The sequence below is a fragment of the Cupressus sempervirens genome, chromosome 1 (genome assembly GCF_028749045.1).
Source record: "Cupressus sempervirens isolate cs-2001-9-10 chromosome 1, ASM2874904v1, whole genome shotgun sequence".
Classification (NCBI taxonomy): domain Eukaryota; kingdom Viridiplantae; phylum Streptophyta; class Pinopsida; order Cupressales; family Cupressaceae; genus Cupressus; species Cupressus sempervirens.
Window position 1 is genome coordinate 810,518,230 of NC_143118.1, and position 18,234 is coordinate 810,536,463.

An 18,234-nucleotide genomic window follows, 5' to 3' on the forward strand; every position below is an offset into this window, starting at 1 on the left:
CACATTCCTGCTGGAGAAATAGAAGCTTTCTCGCATCGCAAGATCGCGTTCTTGAAGTCACGGGCATGCAAAAAAAGGTTTTTTTCAAGTGTTGACTGTGCTAAAACTGCTTAGAGGGTTGTATCCACGTTCTTGTGGTGGTCAATTGTACCTTGCAATCAAAAATCACAAGATGAAAACACAAAAGTTAAGGCATACAAGGTTAGTTTTTCACAGTTAGCCAAAACATAAAAACAAAGCATTAATGAAGATTTAAAATGACCCTTGCGGGGTGCCACCGGGTGTGCCAAAATGTAGAACAAGATTTAGTGTGCAAAGAACATTAGCAATAAGGAAAACATTCACAAACATAAAACTATATTCCCATATAAGATTAGACAAAAGAAGGTGTAAGAGAGTGCAAACTAAGAGCAAGATCACTCCAAAAGCCTCCTTGATGTTGTAGATGCATCCGTTGATGTAGATGTATGCTCAACAATATTGCTCAAACTTCAAATGGATGGATGGGATGAGTGAAACAAGGTTTCAACAATGGAGTCATGGACTGATTTAGCCATTATAATGGTATTTTGGTAGTTTATGAGCTCTCAAAATAACATTATAACTTTGCATGGAAGGTGGATGATTTTAGTGAAGGAGGAGGGTTTAATTTATAGGCCAAGGGTTTGAGGGATGGAGGGCTAAGATGCAAGGAGAGATGAAAGCTTAAGGAGGGCTAGGATGCACTTAAAGGGGAGCACATGGATTGTGCTTGTTTAGCACCAATCAGATAGTGACACATGTCACAAGGTCATTGGGTGGAGGAAAGGGAAATGATGAGTCAACAAAGGAGGCTCAAGGCCTTAAATGGCCCTCATAATGGCTTGTAAGAGCTTTTAAGGGCATGTAAGAGCATTGAAGGCTTGGTGGTTGGGATATTTTGAGGGAGGAGACTTTGCTTTGGCTTAGGAAAGTCTTAAGCTCACTTAGGGAATGTGACAAGGTTAGCGGGGGGATTAGGCTTGGGTTAGGATTAGATTAAGGATGTTAGAGATGTGCAAGTGGATGGCATTCATGAGGGTGGGTGAGTTAGTGGCTAAGCTTAGTTAGTATGGGTGGATGGGGTGGATTAGGCTAAATGGAGGTTTAGGGATAAGTTAGGGGCTATTAGATTTGAGGGTTTTATTTATTAAAGTGATTTTAATAAATTTGGGATTTGGAATTAGATAGGAGAATAGGATTAATTGATAAATAGTGGGTTATTTGATTTATCAATTGGGACTATAGATGATTAATTAATCAGCTAGGGGATGGCAAAGGATTAATTAAATAGGAATTTAATTAATGATGCCTTTAGAGATAGCTAAATAGGATCATCGAAGCGATGTAATCAGATTTAGGTGTCTACAATATCCACCTCTAATATTATATCTTCTATATGGCAACCTCTACCATGGTCTTTATAATGTAAGAATAATCGAAATGCATGGAGCAAATCATATGTATGTGGATAAGTAGAGAATGGCTCACACCAATCATGAAAGGTACCAATCAAGCCATTGTCATAGATTGCAAGTAATGTATTTCTTAAGGTTGATAGAACAAAATTAATGACCCAAATTGGTTTTGTGCTTAAAGCGAAAGCAAATCCACCATAGAGAGAATTCATATCCATTACATTTCGAATATCATGTTCACTAACATTCAAAAGGTTCCAGTATTCTTCTACTTTCTTTTTCAAAAATGTTGTATCTGTACTGAAATCCATAGCAGAGATTCCTTTTTTTCGAGTCATTTAGGGAAGATTGATAGGTGATCTCAAAATAGAGAAAGTTGATGGAGACTTTCCTTTTGGGAACTTAAACTTAGGCAATTTTTTAAAGTCTTATTCCATGATTGATCTGGATCATCTGACTGGTCACATAAAATCAAACTTTTTGACTGTGCTTTCCAAAATTGGCATTCCCTATCACTTGGCTTAAACCAAATTGCTATTTGAATTTGGCGTGCAATTAGCTTCCAGCACATTGAATTTTTCAGATTTGTCATCATCTCCCATTGAAGTGGGAAGTTTGTATCCTTCCTATAAGCAAGTGGTACAGAATAAATGAAGTACCCCTTTGGTCTCAAAAGTTGATCCACGTTATTTTAGCATAATGCTATCATTTTCATGCCAATTAGCACGACAACATGAGCAATGAACCATTTCAAATGAATTACTTGGATAGGGAATTTTTTTGTTCCCAGAATTGCAATCATAGCGCTGATTCCTCGTTCAAGAGAAAACTGAATTTGATTCGCATGCTCATCCTTCGAAGAAAATAAAATTGTCTGTATATCCAATTCAAGAAGGTAAGCTACAAAACTTGCAACACCACAGCCAACATCTAGAACTTGCACCAACTACTGAGCATTGGACTTCCCTATCAATAAAAAAACATAAAGACTATTGTACGGCTACTCTGAGTTGCTCTTTGTTGTCTTCTGCTATTGATACTTAGGAAATACATCCATCTAGTTAATCACCATCTCAATTTGGCAGGAAAGTACTTGTCAATGAGTGATTTATAGTATGGTTTCACAGCTTCCACATCTACTCTTACTTTGTTCTTGTTGTATAAATCATATTTGTTGAATATTTTGAGCCATTCTAACATTTTGTAATCCTCATCCTTCATCAAGTGTTTGTATGCACTAGTTCGATGCAGAGCATAGAAAGAATGAAATTTGATTATAAAAAGTGCAGTAGGAGGTAATGTGGTATTGTTCATTTTTGCTACCATGTGCATATATTCATCATGGCCCCATGAAATAATCACATTTTTGAGTCCACAATTTGGAATCATACCATGTCTATCACTATTCTATTGAATAGGCCCGAGAATCATATTGTGTACCATAAATACATCCTCATAATATGCTTGTTGAGCCTCAAAATATCACAAAGACTATTCATATAACCAAATAATGACAATTTAATTCTTTAATGATCATTGTTCATCCATTTCTTACCTTGAAAAGCCATGGCTCCTTCATAATTAGAGTTAATTCTTTTGTGACTTGGTAAGATTCAACATAATGTAGGCAGAGTTTTATGATAAAAACATTCATAACCCTATCCTTTCTTATCTTCAAAGGAGACTAATCATAATTTGATTTGGAACTGTCCCAAATTCTGTTACCTTCATAAGATTATAGTAATACAATACTACTAGCATTAACGTACCTTCTTAAAGTGATTACTTCAATGAAAGAGCCTTTAGAGAATTGTATCCATAGTCTTGTATTAATAAAAAGACTTCTTTCCAAAGTTCTATTGTTTGGACCTTGCTCAAAACTATAAAAAATCTAAGTTGTGATTCAATCTGTGACTGTCTATACTCTGTTGCTGAAAGCCATGTTGGCACATATGCATTCATTTAGTATAAGAAAGGTTTCAAAAATTGAATGCACAAGGAATAAAATCTAAAACTTCCAAAACCAATTATGTCAATATGATATCCATATGCAAACTTTCTGAATGCTTGAAAATCATAATCCCCAACCATTCTTCTACTGAAAAGATCATTAATTGAAAGATCATAATCTTTGCCAGATTGGGGGCTACAACCTATCCAATTAATGAGATCTTGAAAACATCCCACCCAGCTTAAAACAAGATGGCAAATGAAGGGAAACATGGCAAAGATTACCTACCTATAAAGACTTAGACCTAGACACCAGATTGACTTGATGACTATATGACTCAATATTGCAAAAAAAAATGGGTGACTTAAAGTCAGGCAATAGTTGGCTTTGACTAGGGAATATTTACTGCAAAGTGCATAGAGAATCTAGCATCTCTGGTTAAGAAAGTGCCTTAAGAATTGGGTTATGGAGTCTAGACCAAAGATCAATGAGGAAGTGCATATAGGGAGGGCAGAGGGGAGCAAGGCAGACTGAAAAAAAGCAAGAGAAAACAACCACAATAGACTAAGCAAGAAGAAGTTACACTAAAACACAACAAAATTGGAAAGCAAAACTTATTTACAAAAGGTGAGGAGACCCCACCAGCAGAACCCAAAGTAGAGAAAAATTTATATGTGGCTATTTACAGGAAGAGAGAAATATGAACCTTTCCGAAAAAGAGTAGAATGCTTCACCAGATTGTTGCAACATTGATATCCTCTGGCCACCCCTTTACTACTAAGTTTGATTCCAAGGGAAATCTGCAACATAGTGACCAACAAAACCTTGCCAAACAGCCATGCCTCATCATATACTTCTGATTGCTCTGTATTTATCTGCATACTATCTTTCACATTCTCTATTCTGTTTTGTGAAGAAGAAAACTCACTGGACTCTAAAAACATCACTGAATCATACTTACATTTGTTATCCTCAACCTTCTCACTTTTAACAATGATATCAACATTCAAATCTAGACGTTTGCAAGCATTGTCAAAAATAACTTCTGATTTTGAACTAGGGCTGAAACATGCATCTTCATTTTCTACATGTTCTAACTTCTCTTGTGAAGAAGAAAAACAATCACAAGATTTTGTACATGCTACTGGAAAATAGTCGCATGTGTTTATTTTATTACCAACAACATCACCTTTATCAAAAATACCAGCATTAAAAGCATTGTTAATAACCATGTCATTTCAAACCCAGGCTAAAACTGGATGATTCTTCATTACTCACAGACTCTAACAGAATTGAAACATCTTCTTCATCTTTTACATTTGTCAAACCTTCAAGATGTTTATCTAGATTCAAAACTTCAATATCTAAATCCACTATGGAAGAGGACTCACATATAATGGGCATTATGACTTGATTAAATTATGTTTCAAGACTAGAAAAATCTTCATTTATTTCTCTATCTTGTTGTAGTACTTCATTCACAGCTGATACCTCTTGTTCAAAATCTACTGTTGCATCAATTTCGATATCAACATTTTTAGTAGGATGATTGATAGAAAACATCTCAGCTTTTCCCTTCACACATCTTTGATCAAAAATATTATTCAGCATTATACTATTTTCAAAACAAGATAATTTGATATCTGATCGTTACCAGCCATGAAAGAAGAATCTAGACTATTATGCTTTTCAATAACATTAAAAATTTCACTTCTAGCCTTGGGATACTCTTCAAGAAAATAGTTTGAAACTTCACTCACATTCTTTTCATCCATTTCACAGCTTTCAACAACACAAGGAAAAGAAAACATAGTCACATTTTCTTTTTCAATTTTACTTAACTTTCTTTCATGATCTTCAAGAATTTCCATAGGTTGGAAATGTTCTTTTTTCTGGTGACTCATCCAAGGTAATTTATCATTACTTTCATCCATATGGTAAGAAGGTAATTGATATTTAGCTGGCTGAGATTCCTCCAAAGTATCAAAACAATTATCCTCATCTTCTGAATCTATCTCATACTCACAATAAAAGTTTTTGGAGTTGCCATGAGGAGTATGATAGTTTTCATTTTCTGGATATTCAAAGTTTTGTTCTTTTCCTTCTTGTCTGAGATGAAAGGCATGAGAATTATATTTTTTGGAAGGGGCCTCAATAGCCAATCTCTTATTTCCACCTTAGTGTTTTAATCCTTCTTGATGAGGCTGATCAAATGAATGGGCTGATGTAGTAATTTTAGGTTACCTTGTATATGTTGTTCCCCTTCATGTTCATGCAACACATTTGATGAGGTGAGGCTAGACTTACTGATTCCAACTTCATAAAGATCTTCACATGCATGTTCTTCCTCTATTAGTTCTTGTACATGAGGTTTTCTTTTAATAATAATAGTGCCATTAAAATATTTCAGCCATCTCACCTCTCTCGCTAAATCTTCCATAACTTCTTGGATTGGATCTTTGAACCCTAGGATAAAGATGAAAAAATTTGAGACATCTTCATCACTTGCTAGAATCTAGTCTTCTAAAAAATTTGAATACTTCAGAAAAACTTCTTCAATAGAATCAATAACCTCTATCCTAGGGGAGGAGCCTCAAAATCTGAAAAGGAAAGCACTGAATTGCTTGACTAAAAATTTTGAGAATTTAAAATGGAATCGCCAATCTCTAGACAGTAGAGATAATAAAAATAATCTTTTAGAATTTATCTTCTTTTCCAATTCCCCAGCAGAGTCACCAAAAATTTGTTGGTAAATAGATTTTTCCTTTCTTGTTCCTTGTGACAATATGACCCTTAATGCCTAAATGTTGAACAACATCTGCTTACAATAGTTGAAAAGCCGTCTTCTAATTACTAGCTTTTCTCTGAATTTATAGGTATAGCTCCCTATGTGGATGATTTTCAAAGAATTATGTTTTGATTCTAAAATAATGTGGGGTATGCTCTTAACCTGAGAGTAGAAGAGGCTAATCAAACTAAGTCTAACCAGAGCTTAATTCAGGTAGGAAATACTTACTAATCTACAAACCAAGCTGTAGAATCCACAAATCTTATGAATTCATAACCCAGCAACTATCTACAAAAAATTTAAATGAAATGATTAAGAACTTCTACTTAATCTTTCCTTGAATCTCCCAAAGCACTTCTTACTCTAATTAATTCATATCCTTATTACAAAAAGAATGAAACATCCCTCCTTTCTTCTTGTAATTCAGATTTAAAAGAAAGACACATAGAAGCAACAAACTAACTAAATGGAACAGAAATTATTGACATAAAACACTCTTTTACTGGCTCTACAATATCAAGTCCTTTACACCAATAACTTGTCCACACCCCTCTCCTCCTTTTTTTGCTTTCTTTACAACAATTTATATAGGGATTACAATATATGATCTTCATAAGAATTTGAAGTGTTTCAGCTTCCAAAATCTAGAAAGGTGAAAGAATAACAGTTTTGAAATTACAAATAAAAAGAAACTCAAAAGGCTCTATCTTTTCCTTTGATCTGCCAATACTCTACCAAGAAATTACAAATACTCTACCAATTGACATGAAATTGAAGTATGCCACATTTGCATGTTTGAATTGATGAAGAACATCATTTACCTCACTCACTTTTGCACAGTGGCTGCACTACTTCTTTTTCTTTCTTGTTTATCATCTCCATTCACATGCACTAAGAAAAGACAATACCATGCTTCTCACCTGCACAATCGCACAAACACTTGGAGTGCTCCTGTTTAGTCCAATAGAAGTAAACAATGACTCTTGTAGCTGATTACAATGCAAAAAGCCATTTCATTCACCAACAACAATGCCTTTTGTTTCTCTAGAATCTTCTAAAAATGTTAAAAAAATATTTTCATAAAATTCAGTACATTCAAATGTTCCTGAGGAAGAAGATAGAAAGCTCATATTTTGACACCTGTTGATCTAAATCCACCTTCACCCTGGGCTATAGAATCCAAACTATCCACCTCTAATATTATATCTTCTATATGGCAACCTCTACCATAGTCTTTATAATGTAAGAATAATCAAAATGCATGGAGCAAATCATATGTATGTGGATAAGTAGAGAATGGCTCACACCAATCATGAAAGGTACCAATCAAGCCTCTGTCGTAGATTGCAGGTAATGTATTTCTTAAGGTTGATGGAACTACATTAATGACCCAAATTAGTTTCGTGCTTAAAGAAAAAGCAAATCCACCATAGAGAGAATTCATATCCATTACTTTTCGAATATCATGTTCACTAACATTCAAAAGGTTCCAGTATTCTTCTACTTGCTTCTGCCAAAATTTTATATCTATACTGAAATCCATACCAAAGATTCCTTTTTTTTGAGTCATTTAGGGAAGACTGACAGGCGCTCTCGAAAGGGAGGAAGTTGATGGAGACTTTCCTTTTAGGAACTTAAAGTTAGGCAATTTTGTAAAGTCTTATTCCATGATTGATTTGGATCATCTGACTGGTCACATAAAATCAAACTTTTTGACTGTGCTTTCCAAAATTGGCATTCCCTGTCACCTAGCTTAAACCAAATTGCTATTTGAATTTGGCGTGTAATTAGCTTCCAGCGAATTGAATTTTTTAGATTTTTCATCATCTCCCATTGAAGTGGGAATTCCTTATCCTTCCTATAAGCAAGTGGTGCAGAATAAACGAAGTACCCCTTTGGTCTCAAAAGTTGATCCAATTTTTTTTAGTAGAATGCCATCATTTTCATGCCAATCAGCATGACAACATGAGCAATGAACCATTTCAAATGAATTACTTGGATAGGGCAGCTGTTTTATTCCCAGAATTGCAATCATAGCACTGATTCCTCGTTCAAGAGAAAACTGAATTTGATTCGCATGCTCATCCTTCGGAGCAAATGAAATTATCTGTATATCCAATTCAAGAAGGTAAGCTGCAAAACTTCCAACACCACAACCAACATCTAGAACTTGCACCAACTACTGAGCATTGAACTTCCCTATCAATAAAAAAACATAAAGACTATTGTACGGCTACTCTGAGCTGCTCTTTGACATCTTCTGCTATTGATACTTCGGAAATACATCCATCTAGTTAATCACCATCTCAGTTTGGCAAGAAAGTACTTGTCAATGAGTGATTGATAGTATGGTTTCACAGCTTCCACATCTACTCTTACTTTTCTCTTGCTGTATAGATCATATTTGTTGAATATTTTGAGCCATTCTAACATTTTGTAATCCTCATCCTTCATCAATTGTTTGTATGCACCAATTCGATGCAGAGCATAGAAAGAATGAAATCTAATTATAAAAAGTGCAGCAGGAGGTAATGTGGTATTGTTCATTTTTGCTACCATGTGCATATATTCATCATGGCCCCATGAATTAATCACATTTTCAAGTCCACAATTTGGAATCATACCATGTCTATCACTATTCTATTGAATAGGCCCGAGAATCATATCGTGCACCATAAATACATCCTCATAATATGCTTGTTGAGCCTCAAAATATCACAAAGACTATTCATATAACCAAATAATGACAATTGAATTCTTTAATGATCACTGTTCATCCATTGCTTACCTTGAAAAGCCATGGCTCCTTCATAATTAGATTTAATTCTTTTGTGACTTGGTAAGATTCAACATAATGTAGGCAGAGTTTTATGATAAAAACATTCATAACCCTATCCTTTCTTATCTTCAAAGGAGACTAATCATAATTTGATTTGGAACTATCTCAAATTTAGTTACCTTCATAAGATTATAGTAATACAATACTACTAGCATTAACGTACCTTCTTAAAGTGATTACTTCAATTAAAGAGCCTTTAGAGAATTGCATCCATAGTCTTGTATTAATAAAAAGACTTCTTTCCAAAGTTCTATTGTTTGGACCTTGCTCAAAACTATAAACAATCTAAGATGTGATTTAATCTATGACTGTCTATACTCTATTGATGAAAGCCATGCTGGCACATATGCATTCATTTAGTATAAGAAAGGTTTCAACAACTGAATGCACAAGGAATAAAATCTGAAACTTCCAAAACCAATTATGTCAATGTGTTATCCATATGTAAACTTTCTGAATGCTTGAAAATCATAATCCCCAACCATTCTTCTGCTGAAAAGATCATTAATTGAAAGATCATAATCTTTTCCAGATTGGGGGCTACAACCTGCCCAATTAATGAGGCCTAGAAAACATCCCACCCGACTTAAAACAAGATGGCAAATGAAGGGAAACCTGGCAAAGATTACCTACCTATAAAGACTTAGACCTAGACACTAGACTAACTTGATGACTATATGACTCGATATTGCCAAAAAAATGGGTGACTTAAAGTTAGGCAACATAGGACAACCTTAGGAACATGTCCTCCACTATGCATCATCTAAAACTTCCTCATCTCCTACACATACTAAGATTGTTGACTTCTATTCTTCCAGTCTTAATAGAATTACGTTTGTGTTTACATCAATGACAAATACAATCATGAATGAAAAATATCAATACTTAGTATACTCCCCCAATGTAGTATCATCAGTATTCATGCTAACTATATGCCCCTTTGGCATTGATGACAACATAGATGAAAAAATATCTAAGTTCCAAGAATACCAAACTGTACTCTGCTTTTGGCTTCTTCTCAAATCTTCTTCATCAATCTAAGATCTTCGTGGAACATTGTATTGTTCTTCTTCTTTTTTTAGTATCAAAAACAATTGTTCATAGTAAACAACTTCAAATACGTTATGGCTATATCTGAGTACTTACACATTCTTCTATACACTTACATGAATCTTTCTAAATCTCCCTAAAGAGATAACTCTCCCCCATTGCCATTTCAATAGGTGCATCTCTTCTTATGTACGTTCACCCAATATGTTTTTCATCTACATTCTCTCCCCCATTGACATCAATGTCAAAGGTGTCAAACATAATACTAATTTTTAATCAGGTGCTCAAATCGTGAACCAACTCAATTATCTAAACACATTGTTCAATAGTAGATACTTAGAGTTCTTCATGACTCAATATATATCAGATACTCCCCCATATAGGAAGCATCAGCATTCAGTCCAGTCTAACCATAGTGATTTGTAACACTAGACTAATGAACTCCTTGCATCAACTACTCTAAACTAGGTATGGAAATAACCCCTACCATACCTCTTAGCTACTCAAAAGTACCTTTAGGCAAAGGCTTTGTAAAGATATCTGCAATCTAATATTTAGTGCTTACATACTCCAGCCTTATTTCTTCCTCTATCGCCTTTTGTCTCAAAACATGATACTTTATAGATATGTGCTTAGTCTTAGAATGCAATACTAGATTCTTAGATAGACTTTATGTACTTGTGTTATCATAGTAAATGATAATAGGTTCTATAAAATCAATTCCAATATCCTTCAACAATTTTTTCATCCACATAACTTGATTATAGCTATTTTTTTATATAACATACTCTACCTCATATGTGCTCTAAGATATACAATCTTATTTCTTGCTCAACCAAGAAACCAATCTTACTCCAAGAAAGAATGCTCCACCATTGGTGCTCTTTCTATCATCTATATTACCTGCCCAATCTACATCAGTATATGTGCACAAGGTGAAATCACTTGATCTATCATACCATATTCCATAATTAGATGTACCTTTCAAATATCTGAATATCCTTTTTATTGTTACATAATGATATTCTTTTGGATCAGCTTTGAATCTTGCCACAATCTCAATTGCATTTGCTATATCTAGTATGGTGTAAGTTAGATATTGCAATCCTCCAATCATAGATCTATACTTCTTCTGTTCAACTATAGCTATCTCATCCTTACTAGATAACTTGTGACCAATTATCATCAGTGTATCAATAGGTTTGCAAATATTTCAACAAATCTTTCAGGTACTTAGTTTGTGAAATAAATATCCTATATTTATTCTGCACAATCTGCAATCCTAGGAAAAACTTCATTTCTCCTATCATGCTCATTTCAAATTCATTTTTCATCTCTTCAAAAAACTTATGACTTTCTTCATCATTTCCTCAAAATATTATGGCATCCAAAAATATTACAATGATAAATAAACCATCATCAGCTTTCCTCAAATATAAATTACCATCTTTTGTACCTTTTATAAATCCAAGCTTTTTTAAATATTTGTCCAACCTTGTATATCAAGTTCTAGGTGCTTGCTTCAGACTATACGGTGCTTTCTTTAGTTTGCATACAAAATCTTTATCTTTTATCAGAGGCAATCCATCAGGTTGCTCAATGTAGACTTCTTCTTCAAGTTCTCCATTAAGAAAAGTTGAATTGACATCCATCTGATAAACCTTGAAATTCTTGTTTGTTGCATAAGCCAAGAACATCCTTACTGCTTCCATTCTTGCCATGGGTGCATAGGTTTCTTCATAATCTATGCCTTCTTATTGTGAGTAACTTTTGCAAACAAGTCTGGCCTTGTCTCTCACAACTTATCCTTGCTCATTCATCTTATTTTTGGATACCCATTTGGTTCCTATCACATTCTTGTCTTTAGGTCTAGAAACTAATTCCCATGTTTCATTCTTCACAATCTAATCTAGTTCTTTTTTCATAGCTTAGATCCAGTGATCATCCTTGCATGCTTCATCTGTGCTTTTAGGTTCCACTTGAGAAATTAGACACACTTCCTCATTTACTCTATTCCTTATTATTACACCTGTATTTTTGCTCCAAATAATTTTCTCTAGAGGTCTTTTTCATGTTTCTACTGGAAGTAGGAGTTGACATCTCAACTCTTATCTCTTCCCTAGGTTAAAATCTTTGTTCTTCTCTATGCTTAACAAATACTTCATTTTGTAGATCATTATTAGTCTCAAAAAGTACTTTAGCATTCTATCTAACAATTCCATAATTGTCCTCTTCTTCATCATAATTATAATCTACCATTTTCTCTTTAGTACCAAACTTTTCATCAATCCTTACATCTGCATACTCAATTATTGTCTTAGTTCTATAATTGAAACATCTATATGATTTTCTTTTCAATGAATAACCAAGAAACATACCTTCATCACTTATAGGATCAAACTTACCAATATCATCATATCTCTTTATGCAAAACTTACTTCCAAAAATTTTGAAATTCTTGACTAATGGTGAGTGACCAAACCATAACTCATAAGGTGTCTTGTTCATACCTTTTGTGATTTGTACTTTTTTTAGAGTATATACTATAGTGTTAATTATTTCTCTCCAAAATGTCTTTAAGACATCATTGTCAAATAACATTGCTCTTGTTGCTTCTACTACTGAATTGTTCCTTCTTTCAACAATCACATTTTGTTCAGGTGTTCTAGGTGAAGATAAACATCTTTTGATTACATTCTCTTTATAGAAAATGTTGAACCCTCTAGATGTGAGATCTCCTCCTCTATCTAATCTTAAACACTTAATCTTAACACTAGATTCGGTTTCAACTCTATTCTTGAATATCTTATATTTCTCAAATGCTTCAGACTTCTCTTTAAGAAATACTACCCACATCATTCTATTGAAATCATAAAGTACCTTTCACCATAGAATCCTCTATTTCTTATAGGACCACTCAAATCTGTATGGAAAAACTCCAATTTCTTTGTGGTAGAGAACTTCTTGCTAAGAAAAGATACTTTCCTCTAATTAGCCAAAATACATTCCTTGCAAACAACATTAGTGGGCTTGATAATCTTAGGCAGATCTCTCACTACAAATGTATTGCAAACTTTTACAAAGTTATCAAAGTTTATATGACAAAACCTTATATGCCATAACCAATTGTTATCAACCTTTTCAATCAAACATGTTATTTCAATAGGATTCAACTAAAATAAATTACCTCTGGATCTAGTTCTAATACCAATCACCTTACCATATTTTTCTTTGATAATGCAAGTATTCTCTATGAACTGCAACAAATATCCCTTGTCTACCAATTGTCCAACACTTAAAAAATTATGTTTCAACCCATCAATAAAGTAAATGTCATCAATGTTAGATTTACCATCAAGAGTGATAGATCCAATCCCTATAATATGATAGGCTACATTGTTACCAACTCTAACAATACCTCCATCATGATTTTTGAACTTAACAAATTTGTTCATATCACTAGCCATGTGATGTGAACATCTACTATCAATTATCGAAACTGATTTCTTCTCAACTTGGGTAACTAGAACTATTTCTTCTCTATCAATATTATCTTCCTTAATAGCCACCAATCCTAATTCATCATCACTTGCACTCTGATCCTTTTCATCAAATTCTTTGTCCTCATTAGCATATAAGAAATTTCTATCCTTATCTCTTCTAGACTTAAATTTTCCTTTGAACTCTTTCTCTCTCTTATGATATTTAGATGAAAAATGACCATGCTCATAACAAGTCCAACATTTAAAGATTTTCTTGCCATCTTTTTCTCTTCTTACTAGAAGGGTTATTCCTTCTTCAATCTTCATATCTTCTTTAGATCTATGACCTCTAACAAAGTCCCCTCTTGTGCTTATACTTCTTGATAGGTTAGGTCAAATATGTATAGCACTAAAAGTTGTCTCAACTCTAGTTAATCCCTAGACTATATCATTTTTGCTTCTACGGATTCTAGTCCTCAAAGAAAAGTTTCCTTTGTGAAATCTTTAGTGCAAGGCATTACTAGCTAAATCATCTAATTTGTTTACTTGAATGGTGGTGATAGACTTTTCAAGATCTTCATATAACCTCATCATCATGTTTAGCTCCACCAAGAGATTGAATACCTGCAACAAATTTTGATATTCTTCCTTTATAATTTCTAAAGGATTCATCTTCCATCATCTTGGCATCTTGAAATGCACAAATCCAACTTTATAATTTCATTCTTTTTGCATGATCATCACCTTCAAAAGTAACTTCTAATACTTTCCAAATTTCATGAGAAATTTGAAATGTCTTTAACTAATTGTATTCATTCTCTAGAAGAGTTGATAGTAGGGCTTCTCTGGCTCTCATGTTACACATGAATAGATCTCTTTCTCACTCATTACATTCCTCTAGCTTTGATTCTTCAACAATTTCCTTCTTAGATTTTGTCAAAAGCCAATATCCTAGACCCATGCATAGTAGATGAGTCTCTATCTTTTCCTTCCAACTATCATAGTTGGCTCCATCAAATCTCAGACTATCTTGTTAGAAATAATAGTCCACCAAGATAACTAAGAGGGGGGGTGAATCACTTATCCAATTAAAATATTTATCAACCTTAACTAACCTTAACCATTCAATCAAAGTAAATAGCAACCATAACAAGATTCACATGCACAATTACACTAGATTTATCAACTAGGGAAACCCTTGATTAAAGGGAAAACCTCAGTGGGAATGATGCCCACAAAGATATACTAATATATATTCCTTGTTGGAGAATGGACCCTATTAGGAGTTTATAAACACATTCAGTACATAAGATTCCATCCTAGGATACTTTGAATACCTTTTAAGAGATTCCAACCCTATTAGGAGTTGTAGAAGGTAGAAGGACCCACTATCCAAATAGCTTCGAGGGCAAGACCGTTGAACTTCACTGTCCAATTGATTTCTCAACTATTTCTTGTAGAATAATTGTTTGTACTATGCTTTATCCTCTTTCCTCTGTCCTATCAACTAGAGCAATCATTATCAAACCTTGTAGAGTAGGTCACAAACCTTGGATCTCAAAATAAAACCTTAGCACCAAATTTATTTTCAATTTCACTCTACTCTACTTATCCTCGCACTTCAACTTGCTTCTCTTCTACTCCGCTCTTAATGCTTCTTCCAATTGTGCAAAACATTACATACATAACAAAGGAAAATGTCCTTCATTTATACCAAATCCATAAAATAATTCCTTGAGTCAGCTAATATTCCTTCTTAATTAATTATTATAGGACCTCATTAAGAACACATTAGACTTAGCGATAACATTAATCTATCACCTTGTAACTTGAATAAATTTTTATATGTGTAATATTATGATGAACAAGCTTAACCACATCATCCCCAACATGTCTTCTACACACCTTTAACCTTGCTTCTTAGAATAAAAACTCTGCTAACAGATATAACAAGTTTACCAGAACATGCTTTTGTAAACTCTATCTCAGAACAGTCTTAACCAAAACTTACATAACTACTTCCAGACTTACTATCTTTTTCTCTCGAGGTTAGATACATATACTAAAAACTTAGTAGTATCTCTCATTAACCTTTCTAGTGAAAATACTCAACAATCTATCTATACCAACTTGATCTTTACTATTGTTCTTTTGTCAGATACCACCACAAACTGCTATGTTGACATGAATGAAAAACACAGTCATAAATGTAACATATCATCATAATAATTATCTAATAATGTTTATACAATACTCCCCCATAGGAATATCATCACCATTCATGCTTCCAAGAATCTCCCCCTTTGGCCTTGATGGAAACATAGATGAAAAAATCTAGTTCCAAGAATACCAATTGTAAAAGATTGTTATCCTTTCTTTTCAATTTGTCTTCATCAATAAATCTCCCTATTGATATACCTCAATGTTCTCTATAACTTCTCCATGAATTAAATTTTTTATTTTATTTTTCATATTGTAATCTCTCTCCCATTGACATCATGTCAAAGGTTTCAGCAACCATCTATCATTGCAACAACTGTCTTTGACCTGCTCAAGTGTCCAAAGCCACTGTTCAAAAAAATATTTATCAAGAGCCCTAGATGACTTTGTCCATCATAGATACTCCCCCATATAGGAAGCATCAACATAAAATCTAGACAAATAATAGTGCTCTGTATCAATAGATTGATGCACTCTTGCGTCATCTACTCTGATGTAGGTAGGGGCATATCTCCTAGCATACCTCGTAAATACTTAAAATTCTCTTTGTGAAGAGGCTTGGAGAAAATATCTGCAATTTTTTCTTTGGTGATTACATACTTTGATTTGATTTCCTTTTCTACAACTTTCTCTATTAACATATGATATTTGATAGAAATGTACTTAGTCTTAGAATGCAACACTAGAATCTTAGACATATTCATTCTGCTTATGTTATCACAATGTATGACAACAGGTTCACTAAATTCTATCCTTATATCCTTCAGCATCTACTTCATCCAAACAACTTGATTACAATTTTTTGATGCTACAACATATTTTTCCTCTTCTATACTCTATGAGATACAGTCCTTCTTCATGTTTAACTAAGAAACCAATCTTCCTCCAAGAAAGAATAATTAACCACTGGTGCTCTTTTTATCATCCATATTGCTTGCTCAATCAGCATTAGTATAAACACATAAAGGGAAATCATTAGATTTTTCATACCACAATCCAAACTCTTGTGTTTCCTTCAGATACCAAATATCATTTTAACTACTACATAATGTTCTTCTCTAGGATCAACTTGAAATCTTGCAAAAATTCTAACTAAATTTTCTATATCCAGTCTTGTGTGAGTCAGATATTGCAATCCTCAAATCATAGATCTGTATTTCTTCTGCTCAATAGTAGGTGTCTCATCCTTTGTAGATAACTTATGTCTAGTTACCATAGGTGTTCCAACTGGTTTACATGTTTCCAAACATAACCTTCAATAGATTTTTCAAATACTTTGTCTGAGAAGTAAAGATTCCTTCTTTATCATGTATAATTTGTAATCCTAGGAAGTATTTCATTTTTCCTATTGTACTCATTCCAAATTCCTTCTTCATTTCTTCTGCAAACTTGTCACATTCATCATCATCTCCTACAAATATGATATCATCAAAAAATATTACCAAAATCATCAATCCATCATCTATTTCTTTCTAGTATAGATTGTTGTCTACCATACCTTTGTTAAATCCAATTTTGTCAAATTCTTGTCCAACCTTGCATACCTGGTTCTAAGTGCTTATTTTAAGCCATATAATGCTTTCTTCAATCTGCATACCATGTTCTTGTCATTTGTTAAAGGAAAATCTTTAGGTTGTTCTATGTATACCTCTTCTTGAAGTTCTCCATTCAGAAATACTAACTTGATATCCATCTGATATACTTTGAATTTCTTATGTATTGCATAGGCTAAGAATAACCTTACTACTTCAATTCTTGCCACAGGAGCATAGTTTTCATCATAGTCTATTCCTTCTTTTTGTGAGTAACCTTTACATACCAAGTTTGATTTATTCCTTATAAGTTCACCTTGTTCATTCATCTTGTTCTTGAATACCCATTTTGTTCCTATCACATTCTTGTTAGCTGGTTTAACGACTAATTCCCATGTCTTATTCTTTACTATCTAATCCAATTCTTCTTTCATAGCTTGCTCCCAATAGTTATCTTTGCATGCCTCATCTGCATTCTTTGGTTCTACTTGATATATTAGACATAGTTCTTCATTGATTCTACTTCTTTTCATCACACCTTTATCTCTACTTCTAAATATTTTCTCTGGTGGATGATTCTTTTTCATATTATTACCAAAAGTAGGAGTTATTATCTCAACTCTTATCTCTATTGTAGGTTATGAACTTTGTTCCTTCCTTAGCTCACTTTCATTCTAAAAATTATTGTTAGTCTCAAAGAATACTTCACCATTCTGTCTAAAAATTCTAGAATAATCCTCATGTTCATCAGAATTATAATCTACCATCTTTTCTTTAGTACCATACTTTTCATCAATAATAGTTACCATGGCTATCTCTTCTAATACTTCCTTTTTCAATTGACTCTTATCATCATAATTATTAAAGAATCTTTTCATACTTGCTTTAAATTCTTCATAGTCATTAGAAAGTGAACTCTTTCTACTTTTTCTTATT

General features: G+C 33.4%; 2 pseudogenes; both read right to left on the reverse strand.

The window, feature by feature from the left end:
• Positions 1–1,375: 1,375 nt before the first annotated feature.
• Positions 1,376–4,619, reverse strand: LOC149580342 (putative methyltransferase PMT7 pseudogene; annotated as a pseudogene).
• Positions 4,620–7,301: 2,682 nt separating this feature from the next.
• The window catches only part of LOC149580343 (putative methyltransferase PMT7 pseudogene), a 40,204-nt pseudogene continuing 29,271 nt past the window's right edge, over positions 7,302–18,234 (reverse strand).